The sequence below is a fragment of the Drosophila teissieri genome, chromosome X (assembly GCF_016746235.2).
Source record: "Drosophila teissieri strain GT53w chromosome X, Prin_Dtei_1.1, whole genome shotgun sequence".
In the NCBI taxonomy this organism is placed as follows: domain Eukaryota; kingdom Metazoa; phylum Arthropoda; class Insecta; order Diptera; family Drosophilidae; genus Drosophila; species Drosophila teissieri.
In genome coordinates, this window is record NC_053034.1 from 13,414,052 (window position 1) to 13,432,063 (window position 18,012).

The 18,012-nt window shown below is 41.4% G+C and overlaps 1 protein-coding gene across 1 annotated transcript in view; it reads right to left on the reverse strand.

The window, feature by feature from the left end:
* The window catches only part of LOC122623303 (potassium voltage-gated channel protein eag), a 50,749-nt gene extending 34,955 nt beyond the window's left edge, over positions 1–15,794 (reverse strand). Inside the window, exons 1-2 of the mRNA XM_043802377.1 lie at positions 15,706–15,794; positions 15,117–15,361 (exon numbers count right to left, since the gene is read on the reverse strand). The gene's annotated coding sequence lies outside the window, so the exon portion shown is untranslated. The remainder of the gene's footprint in view (positions 1–15,116; positions 15,362–15,705) is intronic.
* Between the last annotated feature and the right edge of the window lie 2,218 nt (positions 15,795–18,012).

Genomic DNA, 18,012 nt, shown 5'->3' on the forward strand with positions numbered 1-18,012 from the left:
TATTTTAACTAATTGAAATCCAATCAAAACGGTGCAGAAAACGTTAAGACCCAATTATAACGACACAAAAAAGCTTATGCGCTTAGCAATTTTAATTTATTTGCTTTCGAAATTAGACCCCAAAAATAGTTCGATGACAAATTAATGACAGCTCTTAATTCCAGCAATTAATTGCAGCGTGCGAGGCATTTTAGTAAAATCATCAAATTGCACAATGCCAATGCCAGTGCCGTCAAGACGCATTAATAATGCAGTTTATGCAATTTCAATTTTGGTTACATTAAGTACAGTGGCAGTGATTGTGCACTTGGGCAGAAGATGTGCACATTTCGCACAAGTTTCACAACTAATTACGATATTCGAACGGACAACCGGGCGTATGCGTAATCTATGTATTGTTTCTCTCAAATGCTTTACATACTCTCCACGGCTTATCGCATCTATATAGACGCATTGTAAATTCTGTGCCACGATAAGTGGCATAACCCACACATAACTCTTTTGTGGACCGATTAGGGCCGAAATCCGCATTAAGTACACCCTAATGAGCAGTCAACCTGCCCATCAATTGGCTGTCTCGTGTCTCAATTACGCAACTCGATTAGCCAATTATCAGGAGTTCGCAAGAAAACTCGCAAGGAATAAACCGAAAGTGCAGCAGCAAATTGACTAATTAAAGAAGGCAGCCGAACAAAGTTGATTCACTTGTCCAACACGCACTAATTACAAACTGCAGGAAGTGCACAGGGTGGTGCAGGTGGTGCAGGAGGTGCAGGTGGTGCACGGGGAGGTCCTGGGGGCAGCAGGATCCCGAAGCCCAGGAACAGACTCATTAGGATCGGATTGAGTCGAGCCGGGTTAAATTGGCAGCCAGGCAGACGTGGGGCGTGCGTACAACGTCGGCAGCTGAAACATGAGGATTATGAATAGCTGGAATCAGAAGGAGTCGCATCGCAAGGATGAAATCATTAGCCCGGGCACTGCAACAAGATGTTTGCATTTAAAGGTTAAATATACACCAGAGTGGGCGGACTAGGATGCAGGACTTAAGGATGCAGTTCAAGTGAATCCTTGTGAACGGAAAATCCTGAAAGGAAATCAAGCTGAAGCCGAGGGAATTGAAAGGTATGAAATCAATTTAGAAACCTTATCTTCTACCTTTAACTTTCTTAAATTACTTTCAACTAGTGTGTTCAACATCATCAACTTTAAAACCTTACTAGCTTTTTGCAATTTACTGAAATTCCTTTTTAAAACTACCTCTAAATTGTAGCAAATTAGTCTAACCAAAATCAAGCATGCAATTATTACTGCGTTTTTTCATCCTAAATTCATTTCATATTCAAATTCGGCTTGAGCCCCCAAAGTTAGCAACAGTTGCACAGTGGAAATGGACTTTGAATTCGTATTTCGAATTTCGCATTTCGTATTTCAGTGACTCCATCCACAGATGCCCCCCTCTCACACGACGCCCCTGTGCTGAGCTGTTGTTCCTGCTTTTGTTCCTGCAGGGCTGTGAGCTGTGAGCTGCGAGCTGCTGGCTGAGCTCAGTAATCTTTAATTTCATTAAAATTCAAGCAACGCCAACGACAGCTTCTTTGTCCTGCTCTCCAGGTCCTTGTTTTTGTTGCTGTTGCTGTTGCTTTTGCTGTTGCTGTTAGTGGAGCAGGGATATGGATGTTGCCAATGTTGCTGGTGCCGTAAGTGCTTATTAAAGGGCTAAAGGAAGATGGAAGAAGGAAGAGGAACACTTCAGCGTAAGCGAGTAGCGCTCTCAGGCATTTATGAATTTTCTGGCTTTAATGCGTGGCCCAGGAGCAAGAAAGGAGCAAGAAAGGAGCAAGGAAGGAGCAGGAGGAGCAGGAGGAGCAAGAAAGGAGCAGGAGGAGCAAGAAAGCAGCAGAAGGAGCAAGAAAGTGGCAGGAGGAGCAAGAAAGGAGCAGGAGGAGCTGGCCCAGTGGCCCAGTTGGAGTGAAACCAGAGTAGGGTCAGCAGATGGGGAGATGGTGATCTAGGGACTGGCTCTTTGGCTCACTGACTCACTGACTCACTGGCTCACTGGCTCACTGGCTGACTGGCATAAACTTTGCCAACAATGTCCTCCCAACCGCCGCATTGGCTGGCTTATCCAGTCTGCAGCTGCAGCCTCTGCCCAGTTGCTTCAATGCATATAATTAACTGTAACTTGCTGCTCCATGTTTGCCACAGGGATAATGGACGCAAATTCATAGCTGATCCAGAGTTAAGGCATCCTTCCCCTCCCTTACCTTCCCCTCCCCTTCCTTCCCTTTCGGAGAGCTAATGAACCGTCGAGAATGATGCTCGTGCCACAATGCACCGGAGAATAGAGAATAATGCGAGTCCTACGGCAATCAATAATGACCCTCACATAAAGTGGCAACTTCCGGGCGGTTTAACACAATTATGCTCTTAAACGAGCTTATTGAAACGCTTTAAACTTGAATAACCAGCATATGATAGTAGTAATTAATAGAGAAAACATTAAAGCTTTAAGGCACTTATAAATTTGGCTTAAATTGTAATTTTCCATGGCATTAAACATAATCTCTACTAAGTTCCTACTTAAAAGATTAAAACAAAAGGTTTGCAGTGTGAATTAAAAACATAAAATCGATTTACTTATCTAAACACAATTGAGATGCATTATCGAAGCCAATCTAATCACTGCTATTCACGGCACAAGTGACCGATTCCCGACAGGCAGACAGACACTCGTGAAACGCACTGTACGGGCTGCTGTCAATTTGAGGGCCAATCGCACATTGCCCGCTGACGTCACAGGCCAAAAAGGAGGCAGAATACGAACGGAACGGAACGGAAAGTCAAGCCTCTCAGCACTCGCCTATTTATAATAAATGGAATGTCGCCACGCCCCCTAATATGGCGCCACCTCGTCCCCCCACCCCCATCTGCCTTCCCTGCTGACACACTTGCCACATGCCGTGGCCCCTATTTTCCACCGTTTTCCACAGTTTTCCACAATTTTCGCCATCCCACATTTTGCACCTTGCAACACATAAAAAACGAGCGGAGTTTTACTGACAGTGTGTGTGTGTGTGTGTGTGTCTTTGTGTATGTGGCAAGGACCAACTACAACTATTTCGGACGACTATGTGGTAGTCACTATGGTCGTGACACTGAGAGAAATCGTGCATCTGAATGCTCATTTCCCATTTTCACACATTTGAGTTTTTGCCATATTTTTTTCCAGTCTGCGAGCGAGTGACCACGAGAAGGGAGCAGGACGAACTATGCCACAGGACGACGCTCACCTTGCCCCACAAAGCGCCGCAGCACCAGCAGCAGTAGGAAAAGCGCTGATGGGAGGGGGAAAGGGGGGGAAAAGGGGGAAAAGGGGGAAAAGTGGAGAAACGGAAAATCAGGAGGGCTGTGCGGAGGCGACTATACATTTTAATTTGTTGCAGCTCTAAGAGTTCGTCCCCCCGCTTCGGTCTGTTCCACTATCCACTATCCAGTATCCCAATTCCCCACCCCCCCAGAGCCACCCACTCATTTTTTATGGCTCACTTCAAGTACGTCATAAAAATTAACATGAGAGGGTCAAGGGGCTTAGCCAAAGGATAAGGAGCAGCTAAGATGGCGGCGAAACACAGGACACAGGATGTGGATTGTGAGGTAATATATTAAAGCTTTTATACCTGAATAGAAGTTAAACTTAAATTCCTAAAGAAATATATATCAGTATCTCTATCAAAATGTTCTATCAAGTACAAGTGAGATTAAAAATGTGCTACATAAGTCAGGTTCTCCGAAGAAAGATCCTACGAGAAGTCAAGTGTGTGAAGTTCCTATTCCCTCGATTGTACTCATCATATCACTTGAGCTTTAGGCAGTCGCACTCCTATGCATATAGAAATATATATATTATATATATACATGCATTCTCCACATTCTCCCCCTCAGTACCTCCCCCCTCGCCCCATTCATTTGGATTTAATTTCCGGTGTGCTGCGTTCGTTCGTTCGGCTTTCAAATATTAATAGAGCTCCGGCATTATTAATGAGATGGTGTCATCAAGAAAATGAAGCTGCCCCGGCGATGTGTAACCCGCCCTCAAATGCTCTGGCTCACCTTTTGGATACTTTGCCATTGTGGACTATTCAAAAATTTATAAACTTTTTGCCATTCGCTTTCAGTTTCAGTTTCGGTTTCAGCTTCAGTTTCAGCTTCGGTTTCAGTTTCGGTTTCGGGCTCAACTTGGCTCATGCGTCTAAGCCAAAAGCGCACAGAGGGAATGAGTGGTAGACGGAATTTCTGAGCAGCTGAATTTGGCGAACAGCATCAGAGAGTCCTGGCCATTACCTTCTGGCTAATTACCTTCTACGCCAGGGATACCAAAACGCTGTGTTCCTGACATCTCCTTTAAATGCATTTGTTCTTCTGCACATGCAATGTGCATTCCCAATCGCAATCGCAATTTCATTCCCATTCCCATTTTCAATAGCCATTCCCTAGGCATTCACATTTTTTCAATATTCGCTTTGACAACAAATTTTACGCTCTGTGGACAAATCATTGTTATCCCCCGCAAAAAAAAAGAAGGAACCGCTTTCCCCCCCAAACAAACTATATAATACGTTTTGTTTCGCCCCTCCCCTCCCTCCCCCTCTGTGGCATATACACATGTACATATGCCATTCGGAAAGCACAATTGTTGCAACAATTACACAAACACAAATGTGGGGGAAACCAAAACAAAGCAAACCCAACCCAAAAAGGGGGTTGGGTGGCGAACAGCAAGCGGAAAACAAAGCTCACGGGGACAATAGGCTCGACTGGGTGACTAAAAGGGGGGAGGGGGGTGACTAAACACGGGGATCCAACTGGCGGGTGGTGGGGAATGGGAGGAAGGGAGGAAGGGGGACTGGAGCACCCACAACCAGACAACCAGAAAAAGAAAAAAATGGCAGACGAAGAACAGACCAAGGATGCGATGGCAGCAGGACAATGGAGGACCTCCTCCATTCCCAATAAGAAAGGCTACTTGGATTCGATTGAACGTTGGCTGGCAAATGGAAATGAAAACGAACGGATGGTCAAATGTATCCGTGAGTTATAGCACTGTTTGTATCTCGAGTATCTAGTGATAGCGGGTCTTGAAGTAATATTTACATAGGATCGCCATTTTGGTAAATAAATTATTGCTGCCTTTTAAGTGATTTCTATTCCAAGAAACCCATTTCCCTCTGTGAAATAACTTGAACTTTGCGTTCATAAATTGTAGAAGTGACCTGATATTGTGTTCTCACTACATACACATTTTTTTACAAACAATTAAGCTTGGCAAGGTGTAGCTAAAACAAATGGTAAACATAGAATATAGATTGCAACTTCTGCAGCAAATTTATAGCTGCCTTTTTGACGAAAAATCCCTTTTATTTAAGGGCTCCAGGCAAAAATGTACTATTTTCAATAAATTGAATACACAGGAAAATTGGCAAATGTAAACAAATCTTTAGCTTAATTACAGCTGGCAAAATAAAGCCAACGAAAAGGTGTTTTGATTGATTAAGCTAATTAAATGATTATCTTTTAAGTATGAATTGGAATTTGGTATTTGTGAAGTGGACTTAAAATGAAAGAGATTTGAAATGATTTCAATTATGAAACTAGATTTCAGCTATAAATATTATAACAAACAATTAGAGTAACTGCAGAGAGTAAATCAAGCCCAGCAATCAAAAGTCAGCCCCATAAATTAAAGTCAAACGCTTTAGCTTGAATGTCATTCAAAGTCCTTTTAGTGGCCGCAAAAACGAAAAAAAAGGGTCACGAGTTCCAAGAAGTCAGGTGCAAGCAGCTATGGTCAAAGACCCAGGGAAAGCAGCGAATTGGAGGACCATCCCCAAAGGGATACCCCCAATTTCCCCCATTTTCCCCGATCCCTCGATTCCTCTATCCCAAAAGGGCCAACCGCCGACGCATTTGGCGCCTAAGGCCGGGCTAATTGATTGACATTTCCTGTCGCAGTCCAAACCCCTCGAAAGCCTCGTCCTTTGTTTTCCCGCTCCACGGGATATGTGTATATGTATGTATGTGTGTGCACAAGTCAGTGCTACTTGGCTATGCGCATAAATACATATACTTAACCTTGATTTTGCCAAGTCGTCAGCCCAAGTTGCTTGGGGCCGCCACCGACTGAAAATGCTAACTGAAACGGCGACTGCGACTGAAACTGCACGGGGAGAAACAGATTTGTTATATATCTAATCATATAAGGTATTTTTAAGAATTATTATGTATTTTCATCTTTAAATAGTCTGCTTAAGCTATAGAGAAGTTATATGCAAGTTTAGAAATACGCGGATATCCCCTATCAAATACGTAAAGAAACGACTGGACTCAAGTTAGTTATGTTTATGGGATGATAGATAGCCTGACTTGTATTTTGAAATATGATGCCATAAAATCGGAAAGAGGAGCCATTCTTTTGTAGCCATGTAGAGCTGAAACTGGGCCTGACTTTTGCGTGCCAAGTTGGGCCGCCTTGGCCGGGCTGGCAAAGTAGGGCAGCCATTTCATTAACCCAAGACAACAAAAAAGTGGAAAAAAAAATCATGCGAAAAAGAAAGTCTATTTTGGGATACCCCATTCCCATTCCCATTCTCATTTCCAAGACATATATATTTCAGCCGAGGCAGATTGCATTGGGCAAATCCACCGAAATTCGACTGCAGCGGATTCCTTGGCATCCAAACACAACCTCAAACATCCAGGAACTCGAAGGACATTATCCCCGACTAATGCCTGGGATGGCAAGGATAATGCGTCCTATTTGTCTTCGGTCCGCTGAGTGAGTAATTTTTATTCATATTTTGTAGTTAATTAGGCGGCGCCGGGAGCAAAAGCATTTTGGCATATGAAAAATAAATGGAGATGCGTATTCATTAAATAAATGAAGTGGGTGCGGCAGGTGGCATTGAAATGGTATTTTCCTGTACGCATTTCTTGGGAAAAGCTAAGAGTCCTTTCATGTCTTATCTCCTGTATTTACAAATTCTCACAAAAGTCAGGGGATCTGTCTTAATAATTTTTAATATATTTAAAGATAATTATTTGTGTTATCTACTTCTGTTGCTGAAGTTTGCTTTCAGCATTTTGCTTCGAAATTCCTTTAAATTGTTTATGAGAGCATACCTAAGTTAAACGATTATTTTCGCTTAAGTTTTGTTAAGCTTTTTGCAGATTACGTTGCCAGCCCAAAAACCGATACCCTCTACCCGTTTACCCTCTACCCGTTTACCATCTACCCGTTTACCCGTTACCCGTTTACCCGTTACCCATTACCCGTTTACCCGTTACCCGTTTGCTGACCGCTTGAGCCCGTTAACGTGGCGCGGGCCAGATGTGATTTGATTTTATTGTTGCGGCGGCTTATCAGCTTTTGGCCTTAGCTCACGGCTCACTTGGCTGCCTTTGGGCCTCATTTCCCTCTTCTTGGCCCTCTTCCCTCTTCCTTTTTCCATTCTCCCTTCTCCCGCCCACTTTGCCATTCTTTTTCTATCCCCCCGCGCTTTTTCTTTCTTCTTCTCTCAGTGGCAAATTCAATTTGATCTTTTTATCGATTAATTTGGCCTAGGCTAAAGCTGTGGGTCTCCTTGCTCCGTCTCGCTCTCCGGCCATCTCCCCATCTCGCTCCCCCGCGCCATCTCTTTGTCTCTATCTCTATCTCTATCTCTATCTCTGTCTCTGTCTCTGTCCCCCTATCCAATTAGACTTTGGTGCCTGAAACGAGCAGTGCAATAAAAGCCAGCGATAGACACAGTTAAAGATAGTGTTGCACCTGGCCAAGTCGTTGCCTCCTTTTTTTTTATGTTCTGTTGTTGCCTCCTCCTTGGAATCCCTACTTTTTCCACCCGTTTTTCTTGCACTTTTCGGCCCACCCCCCGCAGTTTTCCACCGCACGCAAGGTCAGTGCGGCGCACGTAAGTATGCAACACATAATTTTTGGCCCGCTTTGCATGGCTTTTCTTGCATGCAACTTCGCTTCGCATTGGCTTTGCCCAATGGGGCGGGGGGGAGTGGCACCAGCGTATCCTTGTGCCAATTGCTCCGTAAGCAATCCTTCGATCCTTGCGCACCACTCCCCCTGCCGCCCAACTGAAATCAGCCAGTTAGCACGCCCACTGCAAATTCTAAATATAGCTGCAGCAGTCCCAGACCTCGAAGTCCGGGTCTTTTCTCCATTTGGCGGCTTTGAAGTTGCCGAAGTAACTGCTTCGTGCTGCCACCTTACACTGAAACTTAAATTGGTTGCGAGATTTGAAGTTTTTTTACAGATTTTGGCATATCTTTAACTGAATTCATCGTTGTTTCGGTTAGTTTTAAGAATAATTTACATTTGGTTCTCTACTAAATTATTATTATTTCCCATTATTAACCCCTCTTATTTTCCGGTGTACCAGAAATGACTCAGTTGTCGCTTTCCCGCTGCTTCACTTTTTTTTTGCGATGGCAAAATCGAAAATCGAAAGTGTGCCAAGACGAGAGGCGAAAGGCAAACGGCAACAAAGGGAAATTGTGTCATAAAAACTTTTTCGATTGCGCCACGCGCAACCAAAGCAACACTAACACTAATACTAGCAACAACAAAAACAACAACTTGAGAACTTCAGGCCAGGGGCTTTTGTCTGCTTTTCTTGTTTTTTGCTTTTTTTTTTTGTTGCCTGTTGTCCGCCTGGAAAAGTGGGCAATGGGAAAGGGGGGGAGGCTGGGAAAAACTCGAGACTGGCCAATTTATTCAGCTTCTTGTGCTGCTGCTGCTGCTGCTGCTTCTTTTGCTTCTGCGATGGCATATTTACTTGTCATGGCTAAAAGCAAAGCTTACGCCAAAAAATATTGACACAGTAAGAAAACGCTCACGCACACACAAACACACACAAGCTCAAAACACTCACACACATGCATGGCCATGTACATGATAAGCAAACAATAGGCCAAAGCAGGGCAAACAAAGAGAAAGAGACGGGAAAAGAACAAGAGCAGTGTGCAAAAGAGCAGAAAATCAAGAAAAAAAAACGTGGGTATCCTTTTCTCACACTTTTCGAGGAATTCCCACACACACACACATGCACACGCACAGCGACAATAACTGTAATAGTTTAACAGCGTACGCCAAAAAGTATGCTGCGACATTTGGGCGGTCGACAAACTGGCGTCTACAGTTTGGCAGCCACTGCACAGTGCGAATCAAGCGGAAGGCTGAAAATAACTTTAGAAGCCATTGGCCTGCAAAAGTTTTCAATTTCCGGTCAGTTACTTGCGACTCCTGTAAACAAATAATGTGCACTCTCATATAAATACGTAATGGCTATCATTAGCAACTTGTTTTAAACATTTGCGGCTTGTGAAATTGCACAGATACTGTACTTTTCATTAGATTAACAAAGTTATGCGGTTTTCGCCATCAAAACATCTAGTAGACTCACTTAAAACTGCGTAACAAAACTTGTGGCTGACGCAAAAATAATAATTGCTAAACTTCGTATTCTGAAAAATTTAATTTCCACTAAAATAGATGGTTATACAACTATTTACTATAAACTGGTACACAACACTTCAGTGTAAATAAGTAATTTTTACAACTATAGTAGGTTGCTAAAGAATTGCATTTTTAAAAGTTACATAAAAATGTATTTCAGAACGCCTTCTTGAATAATGCAATTATGGAAACGATATAATGCCTTCAACGTGATTTCAATTTTTAAAAATGCCCTGCATGCCTTTGTGGCGTAATGAGATGTAATTAAAGTTGTTATTTTAATGCAGACATTTTTGCCAACCAAATTAAAGAATTTCTTCATAAAGTATTAACGTTAAAGGCAAATAAATATGCTCATAACTGATATAAACTGAACTGAACTTTTATGTATATATTTTAAAGTCTTGACTGCAAGGCGATTTTAATCGATTGCTTCGGTGTTCAAAAGGGAAGTCCCTTTGATGAGTTTGGCTTGAGCTTCTATTGTAGAAGAATCTATTGAAATTCAAATGAAATAAGCCTCGTTATATTAAAACTGGAAAAATCGGTAAATTTGTGACAACTGCAGGCAATAATTTATTTAATCTTCTGATGCAAAGAATCGGCATGCGTCTTTGTCTTTTATTTTTTTGCAAGCCGCCTTTATTTTCTTTTTAATTATTTCTGCGGCTTGTTGGCTCTCTGGATAAAAGCTTTCCGGGTGGGCGGAAAGGCCACGCCCACCACAGCCAGTTCGGCCGCCCAGAACAACACGAAATTCATAAATTAATGCATGGCGTGTTGTTGGCTATTAAAAGCAATGAGCAAGCACATGAGAGGGACGATGTTGAAGCAGCGGGACGAGACATACACACATAAAGAAAAACCAACAGCTTAGGGACTAACCCACACACACACACCCACACACCCACACACACACACTCACTCACATGCGGCCGGGCACATTAACATAAAAACAACATCAAGCCGAGGGCCAAGAAGAGCAGAAACCAAAAAGCCAAAAGCTGGAAGAAATACAGCAGAAATGGCAAAAATAAAAGAGCAGCTACAACAGAGAAATAAATAAATTTACATATTGCGCACGTGCTTTGGCCAGTTCCAGCCTCCTTAGACTTCAGTTCGGGCTCTAGTGCCACCTCAAAAAAAAAAAATATATCAAATAGTCCAAATGTACTCCCTAAAAGGTCGCAAAATGCACTCAGAGCAGGTGTACTTACTTCAAGTGGGTAACCTTACTATTGCATTTACTTCTGAACTCCCACTGCCAATTATCAGAATAGAAAAATTTGCAAAGCCAATGACCTGTTATTAAATACTTGGCATATATTTTAACAATACTAAAATATTATTATAATAACATACTTTTAAGGAACTAGGAAAACTATTTCCCCCTTGGGCTGTGTTTTCACTTGAAAGCTGGCTAAGGATTTTTAGCCCAATTTTATGGCGACAGGACGGCGTGCCCATTTGTCCCAATGACTGCCAAACTTTGCCCACATTTTACATATGTAATTGTCTATCCCCCCCCCCCATGCCTCCTGCCCCTGGGCACCTGCCAGCCGCCTTGGCGGAGGGGCGGTGGGGGCGTGGCAGAGCAACGCTTTGATAGCCAGCGGAATGTTAATAAACTTGTTTTGATACGACAGCCAGATCTCGGGCACAAGGTCAACGAGGACAAGGACGAGGGGAGCGAGTTTACCGAGTTTTCCGACTTTTCCGACTTTTCCGAGTAATCCTGCGCGCAGCTGCCAGCCAAGAAGCCGCAGCCAAAAGCCAAGCCAAACAGTCTGACAATCTGACAGGAAGTCAGCAGGTGGTCCAACTGGTCTGGTTTCACTGTACAAGCGATAAGTGCCGCACTGCCTGCACAAAGAAACCTCAGTTAGCATTATGGAGGGACCTGCCCACGAAGGTCCTGCAGAAATATATGGCCATGTGCCTCAAACGAATCGAAACTCTATGTCATTTCTATTTAAATCACCTTCTATTACACTGTGCAATGAAACACAAATAATGTACATAAAATATACTATATACAAGCAATTGGAAAAAATTTATGTAATTTGGTAAAACCTTGTTAACTTTGAAAAATAAATAATTATTCATAAAACGGGCTGAAAAATTAGTAAATCTGCATGATGAATAGGCGCCTTTCCGCTCAGTGTAGATAAGCGATAATGCAGTTAGTAAAAGAGCAGGGGAAATGCAGCGTCATCCGGAAACGGAAGCCACGGCAAGGCTGCACGGATGCCAGCGGATGTCAAACATAAAACACTTGCGGAGGGTCAGGGGTAGAAATCAGAGAACTGCAGCCAGCCAGCGGCACTCTAAGTGCAACCGCTGAACACCGGGTGTCTTGACACTCTATTTGCGGCAATAACAAACACCCGGGTGTTGTGCCACCCGTAATAATAATGCAAAATAATGGAAATAATGAAATAATAATAATACAAAATAATGGAAATAATGAAATAATAATAACACAAAATAATGGAAATTATGAAATAATAATAATACAAAATAATGGAAATAATGAAATAATAATAACACAAAATAATGGAAATTATGAAATAATAATAATACAAAATAATGGAAATAATGAAATAATAATAATACAAAATAATGGAAATAATGAAATAATAATAATACAAAATAATGGAAATAATGAAATAATAATAATACAAAATAATGGAAATAATGAAATAATAATAATACAAAATAATGGAAATTATGAATTAATAATAATACAAAATAATGGAAATAATGAAATAATAATAATACAAAATAATGGAAATAATGAAATAATAATAATACAAAATAATGGAAATAACGACTAATACTAAATACTAAATAATACTAAGAACTAAATACTAAAAAATACTAAAATTTAAATATTATTAAATACTAAATAATACTAAATACTAAAAAAATACTAAATACGTAATACTAAATAGTACCAAAATATAGGTGCCCTCCTCTGCGATTCTCAAAAGTCCTACATAAGCAAACCACTTTTTCGATGAAATTTTTTTAAATACTAATTGTGAGTGAGTGGTGCAGTGATATGTGATATATGGCAGCAGAGGATACCGATAATGTTATTTCGACCTACTGGATGAAATTCCTGAGATAGCTATTTTCCAGGAGCTACAACCAGCTGTCAGCTCTGACTTGGAAAGGAAAGGAAAGCCTGAGGAAAGGGGTGAGTGCCTAGGGCGAAATGGAAAGGGACGCTTAACTTTCTATTAGACACCCGGGTGTTTACGAAACATAAATAAGTGTTTTTGCCACCCTTTCTTTTTTTAACATAATCCGATAGCAAACATTTCAAATGTTCTCACCGTAGCGTAAAGTTAGAAATTTGCAAATCTGATTAAAGGCTTATTGATTGATTAGACAGGATATTCCAAGCAACATCCTCTTTCCCTTTCCCAACACTTACACTTCATTAACTTTGGGTCATAAAAAAGGAGCTTCACTAAAGGCACTGATACAAATTGTAGATGCTGGGCAATTTTGATGGCTAACTTGGTTTGTATGCAAATCGTATGCACATTTACCTTAATTAAATATTGAACATAATAAGTATGAAAAAAAGGCGCTTAGATTTAATCAATATTTGGTACGCTGTTGAGTGCTGCATATTTTTGGTTCAGTGCACGAATAGGGCTATATGTGTGGCGAATCTAATTTACGATTTGTGCTATTAAATATGCGCAAAGTAAAATTGAAAATTGCAAAGTGGGAACGTGAAAATGCGAATGGGAACAGTCGGCGCTAAAAGTCAACTGCCAAAAGTGTACGAAAGATATATCTACAAGATTTATACACATATGTATACACTGGCCATGTATGTATGTGAATATGTATGTGTGGGTATTGCTTCTTGCTCTTTTCATTTTATTTTATTTATTTTATGTTGACAGCAAATTGCGGCGCCCGTCAGCTTGGACTTTTCCTGTGCTATTCCCGTTATTCTTGTTATTTTTGTCATTTGTGTTGTTGTGGTTGCTGGTACATTTTTAATGTTTTGGCTCTTTTCATTTGGCCCACACACACACACACTAAGGCACACACACACTCAGGCACACACACACACACTAAGGCACACACACACTTGAAGCCACACATGCGTGACAAAATTGTTGGGCTCTTCTGGTGAATTTGGTTGTTCTTTTCGGTTTCCTTATTTTATTTTCTCCTGGTTGCGGGCTTTTCGCGTTTTCTTGGGCGGGCGGAAAACTTGCTCTCAAGATTTACTCGGCATTTCTGTGCTGGTGCCATTTGGCATTGTTTGCATACTTCCAGGCGCAAAAAGTGGGCGGACCCATTCAATTTCACCCCCTCCTCCTCGAGCGTCTCGCTCTGTTTATCGCCCCCGCTCCTTCGGCATCAAATGCTTTAAATATTTAAGTAGTTTTACCCGTTTCCTGTTGCTGTGACTCACTGTACGTGTGTTTGCATGCGTGTGTGTGAGCGTGTGCATGTATGCGTGTGCGCCTGGGAGTGTTTGTAATGGTGCGCCTGTGTGGGTGTAAAGGGCATCAATATCAATCTTGTGCGGATGTTAAATAACGCTGGCCACCCACACTTGCACCCATTTTCACCTGTACAGTGGAACTTTGGTCAGCAGAACCAATTCGAATGTAATACACCCAAAGGGTAAACAAATGAAGTATTATTTTTTTAACAACAAAATGTTTTTAATATTTAAAACAATATTTTATTAGTCTTAGGTGCTGCAATATTTTACTGCAGATTTGATGAAGTCGCCACATGGACAACAATGCGCTGTTTAAATAATATAAACTTCATTTTCCTACCAGAATAAACTTATTTTGTTGTATTTTGAACATTCCTAGCGCAATGGCTGTCAAACTGTAAGCGTTGTTGCGGTTGACACTTATGCAACCGCATAGTGCGTTGTGTGAGTGTGTGCGTGTGTGTTGGTTGCACTTGAAAAATAAGCAATGTTGTTGTAGTTGCTAAGACTTTTTTTTCGCCTTATTCAGTTGCTGACATAATTGCGCATTTCGTTTTTTTTCTGGGCTGACACACATTCAAAGCGAGGGGGAAAATATATAGCAGGAAAAAATCAAGAAATTAAGAAACCAATAAGGAAGCAGCGCAAAACTGAATAAATAAATAAAGGAAAAGCGAGGCATGAATCAACGAAAAACCAAGAGCACGCAAATTTAACTTATTATGTTCCATTTTTCCATTTCCACTACTCCTACTCCCTGGCTCCCTCGCTCCCTGTTCATTTCAATTTTCTTTGCTTTTCCTTACATTTTCTTTCGGGCAAAACTTCGCCGTTCGCCCTGTCTCTTTCACTCCGCCAGGAAAAAGTTTTAGTGGCGACAGCGACGCCGGCAGAACGAAAGTAGACAACAATTACAATTAGAAGTGTGTTTATGCCGCCTTCTCGCTCTCTCCCTCTCTCTCTTTCTCTCTCCCTCTTTCTTTCCCTTTCGGCTAGCCCTCTTTCCATATATAATTTTTTTACTCTTTCTCCCTAGGTTTTTTTTTTGCGGCAAAGTGAAAGAAATTCAACTTTATTACACAATATTTCGTCCTGCCTTTTTGTGATTACCTTTTGTTGCTTTTTGTTGTTTGTTTGGTTGCTTTTTGATTGCTTTTAAATGATGGTTAAATATATATAGGTATATATATATAATTATGTATATTTTTAGTGTTATTCCGCTGATTTCGATACGTTCTTTGATTCCGATTCTTCACTGGTTTTCGCTTGATTCTTCAATTCTTTTCAATTTATCTGCCTTCGCCGTATTTGCGATGTGATTATTCTGCAACGCGTTCTTCGCATTTCACTTTGCACTGCAGTTGAGCGGCGAAGGTGAAGGTGGTGGTGGAGGTGGCAGTGGAAGAGATGGAGGAGAAGAAGAAACAACCATTAACGGGACACGAAGAGGCACACAACAAACAAGAAAGAACATTAAACAAGAAACGCGGAGGAGCAGCAGCGTGCAACAATTGCCGACTGCGACGTCGACACGTGCGCGGCGCCCCCTTCCTTCTCCCATAATTCCCCCCCTCTCGCGACACCACCACCCCCCGCCCACCGATCGCACTGTTGTAATTTACGAATTACGAAATATGCCAGGCGACAAAACAAAAAAAAAAAATGAAAAAAAAAAACGTATCGTATTCGATTGGCGCACACAAAATGTTGGATTTATTTGCTGGATTTTCGAACTGGAGGACGAATCCCGGATTCTGAGGACCGCTCGACGCGAGAGTTGCGTCTTCATAGTTTTTCGCGACTACGCACCTAAAAGTCGACTACGAGTGAGTTGCGCGCTGCCAGAGCTGGGAAAACTTCGATGGCCACTGCCGATTGTACCGTTATTTTCACTTGGATTTTTATCGATTGCTCGTAGAATGCTACCCACCCGCTAGGTGGCGCTACTCACGACGGTATCGATATATGAGGTACTTAAGGCGGCAAGGATTAAATGGCTATTGGCCATTGCAGAACCCTTTGTTTGCAGCTCCGAGACGATGTTCCCCTTCATCTTCTACTATGCCCTCGGCATCAGCGTCCTTGGAGTGGTGAGTAAATGGAAATAGTGAGGGATTTATTACACCTACTTCTCAATTTCCTAAAGTTCATCAACCTTTTCTTCGCCAGGCTCGGCACACATCTGGTGAGGATGTGGCGCCCACGGACTATCACGCATTTCAGGGACAAGCAAGGTAACCGTGAGTACTTAAAATATCTAAATATTATATAATTGTCAAAAGTAGTGAATGAAATGTACTATTTTACTAAATTTTACGCCATATCACACTTTATTCTAGGCAGAATCCAAAAGTCGCATTAACAGAAATTAACCATTTGAAAACAGCCGCCTACTATCGATAGTATTCAGTATTGTCTGCAACAAATTACAGATTTCCATTTCTTTCCAGCGACATCTAGATGTCGTGTCAAGTACTGGCAATTGACCAACAGCTGGCGCATATGTGCAATAAAAGTATAATCTACATACAACGTTCTTAACGCTTCAATTACTTGTTATATAGCTTTTCGTTTTTGAGCTTTCTGGATCAGACTTTATCTTAAAAAACAACCTACTTAGGCTTAGCGAGACTTTTAATAACTTAATCTGTTTGGATAAGGGACTAGACTGCCTTTTTTTTAGTTCTAATATCATAACATTTAAAGATTTAATTTTTAAAATTGATTGTATTAAGTTAATTTGAGAATCATAAAATATGTTATAAGCTTGTTTTGTAATTAAAGGCTACGACAATTGAGTAATAGAATAATATGCTCTGCAGGTTCTCACATTTTACAAGCTAAAATCAAATAAATATGAAATTTGTAAAAAGAAAAAGGCTTAAATCCCATTACTGATGCCTAGAACCACCCCCGCATGCTGCGCTCGCTCTCCCTTTACCTCTCTTTTGAAGAGAGCGCATTGCAAGGGCACCACCTCCCCAACCCCCCCTGCAACCCCATTCTATGGGGAGAGCATTCAGTTGGTGGCAGTTCCCCAACAAACGCTGAGCACAGCAGATTACCAAATTAGTGCGCAGGTGTTTGCGTGAGTGATAGTCGAAAAACTGAAACCTGTGGCAAATCCCCTCACTAAAAAATGATAAAGCAACCGAAAAGCTGAACCTTACACCCCAGAAATCCCCAAAGCCCACCCATAACCCAGCTCGAAACTAACCAAGATAAACAAGTTGGAGCTGCATCAAATGTAAAGAAAAACAGCCATATAATACAAAACAAAAACACGACGACAACGGCAATCGGAGCCCAAAAACTCACATGCAACAGCCTTAATGAAGTCGAGAAAAACTGGTTTGCTTGGATAAACATTTTTGAGTTTGTTTTGGTCCCGTTTCCAGCGGTCAGAAGGGGAGGGGGGGTGGTACTCAGCCAGGGTCCAAAGTTCAACACAAAACAGCGCCAAGAAAGTGCGACGACTCGTTTTCGCGAAACGCACAAATTTTGCATGCTCCGCACAGACGAGTTCGCAATTCTAGCATAGCACCGTTTGTATGCAGAATATGATTAAATCTGCCCTTGGTATAAATAAGATTAGATGCGTTTCTAACAAAAAGTTTTAGGAGAAAGTTGGTTGGGTGACAAAATATGTTTACAAATTAAGTGCAAACTTAACAGCCAATGTCTTGTTGATCCATTCTACCCATATACTAATTTAATTAGCCATTATACTCTCAATACTAAAATTAATTAGACTGTGGTGCTAGAACTGTGCGCTTAACTGTAGTTGTGGGCGGGGGGCAGAGCGAGAGAGAGATATAATGTGTGTGATGCATTATAAATGGTGTTTGATTTGTTATGCGAATAAAATAAGCACATTGCATGCGAGTGCATGTACATAAGATAAGTTCGAAATGCAATCAACTGTTGAATAACAACTATCCGACATCCAACTATATGCTATACTATCAAAAACTGGATATCAGGCCCACTGTAACTCTCTCCTTTG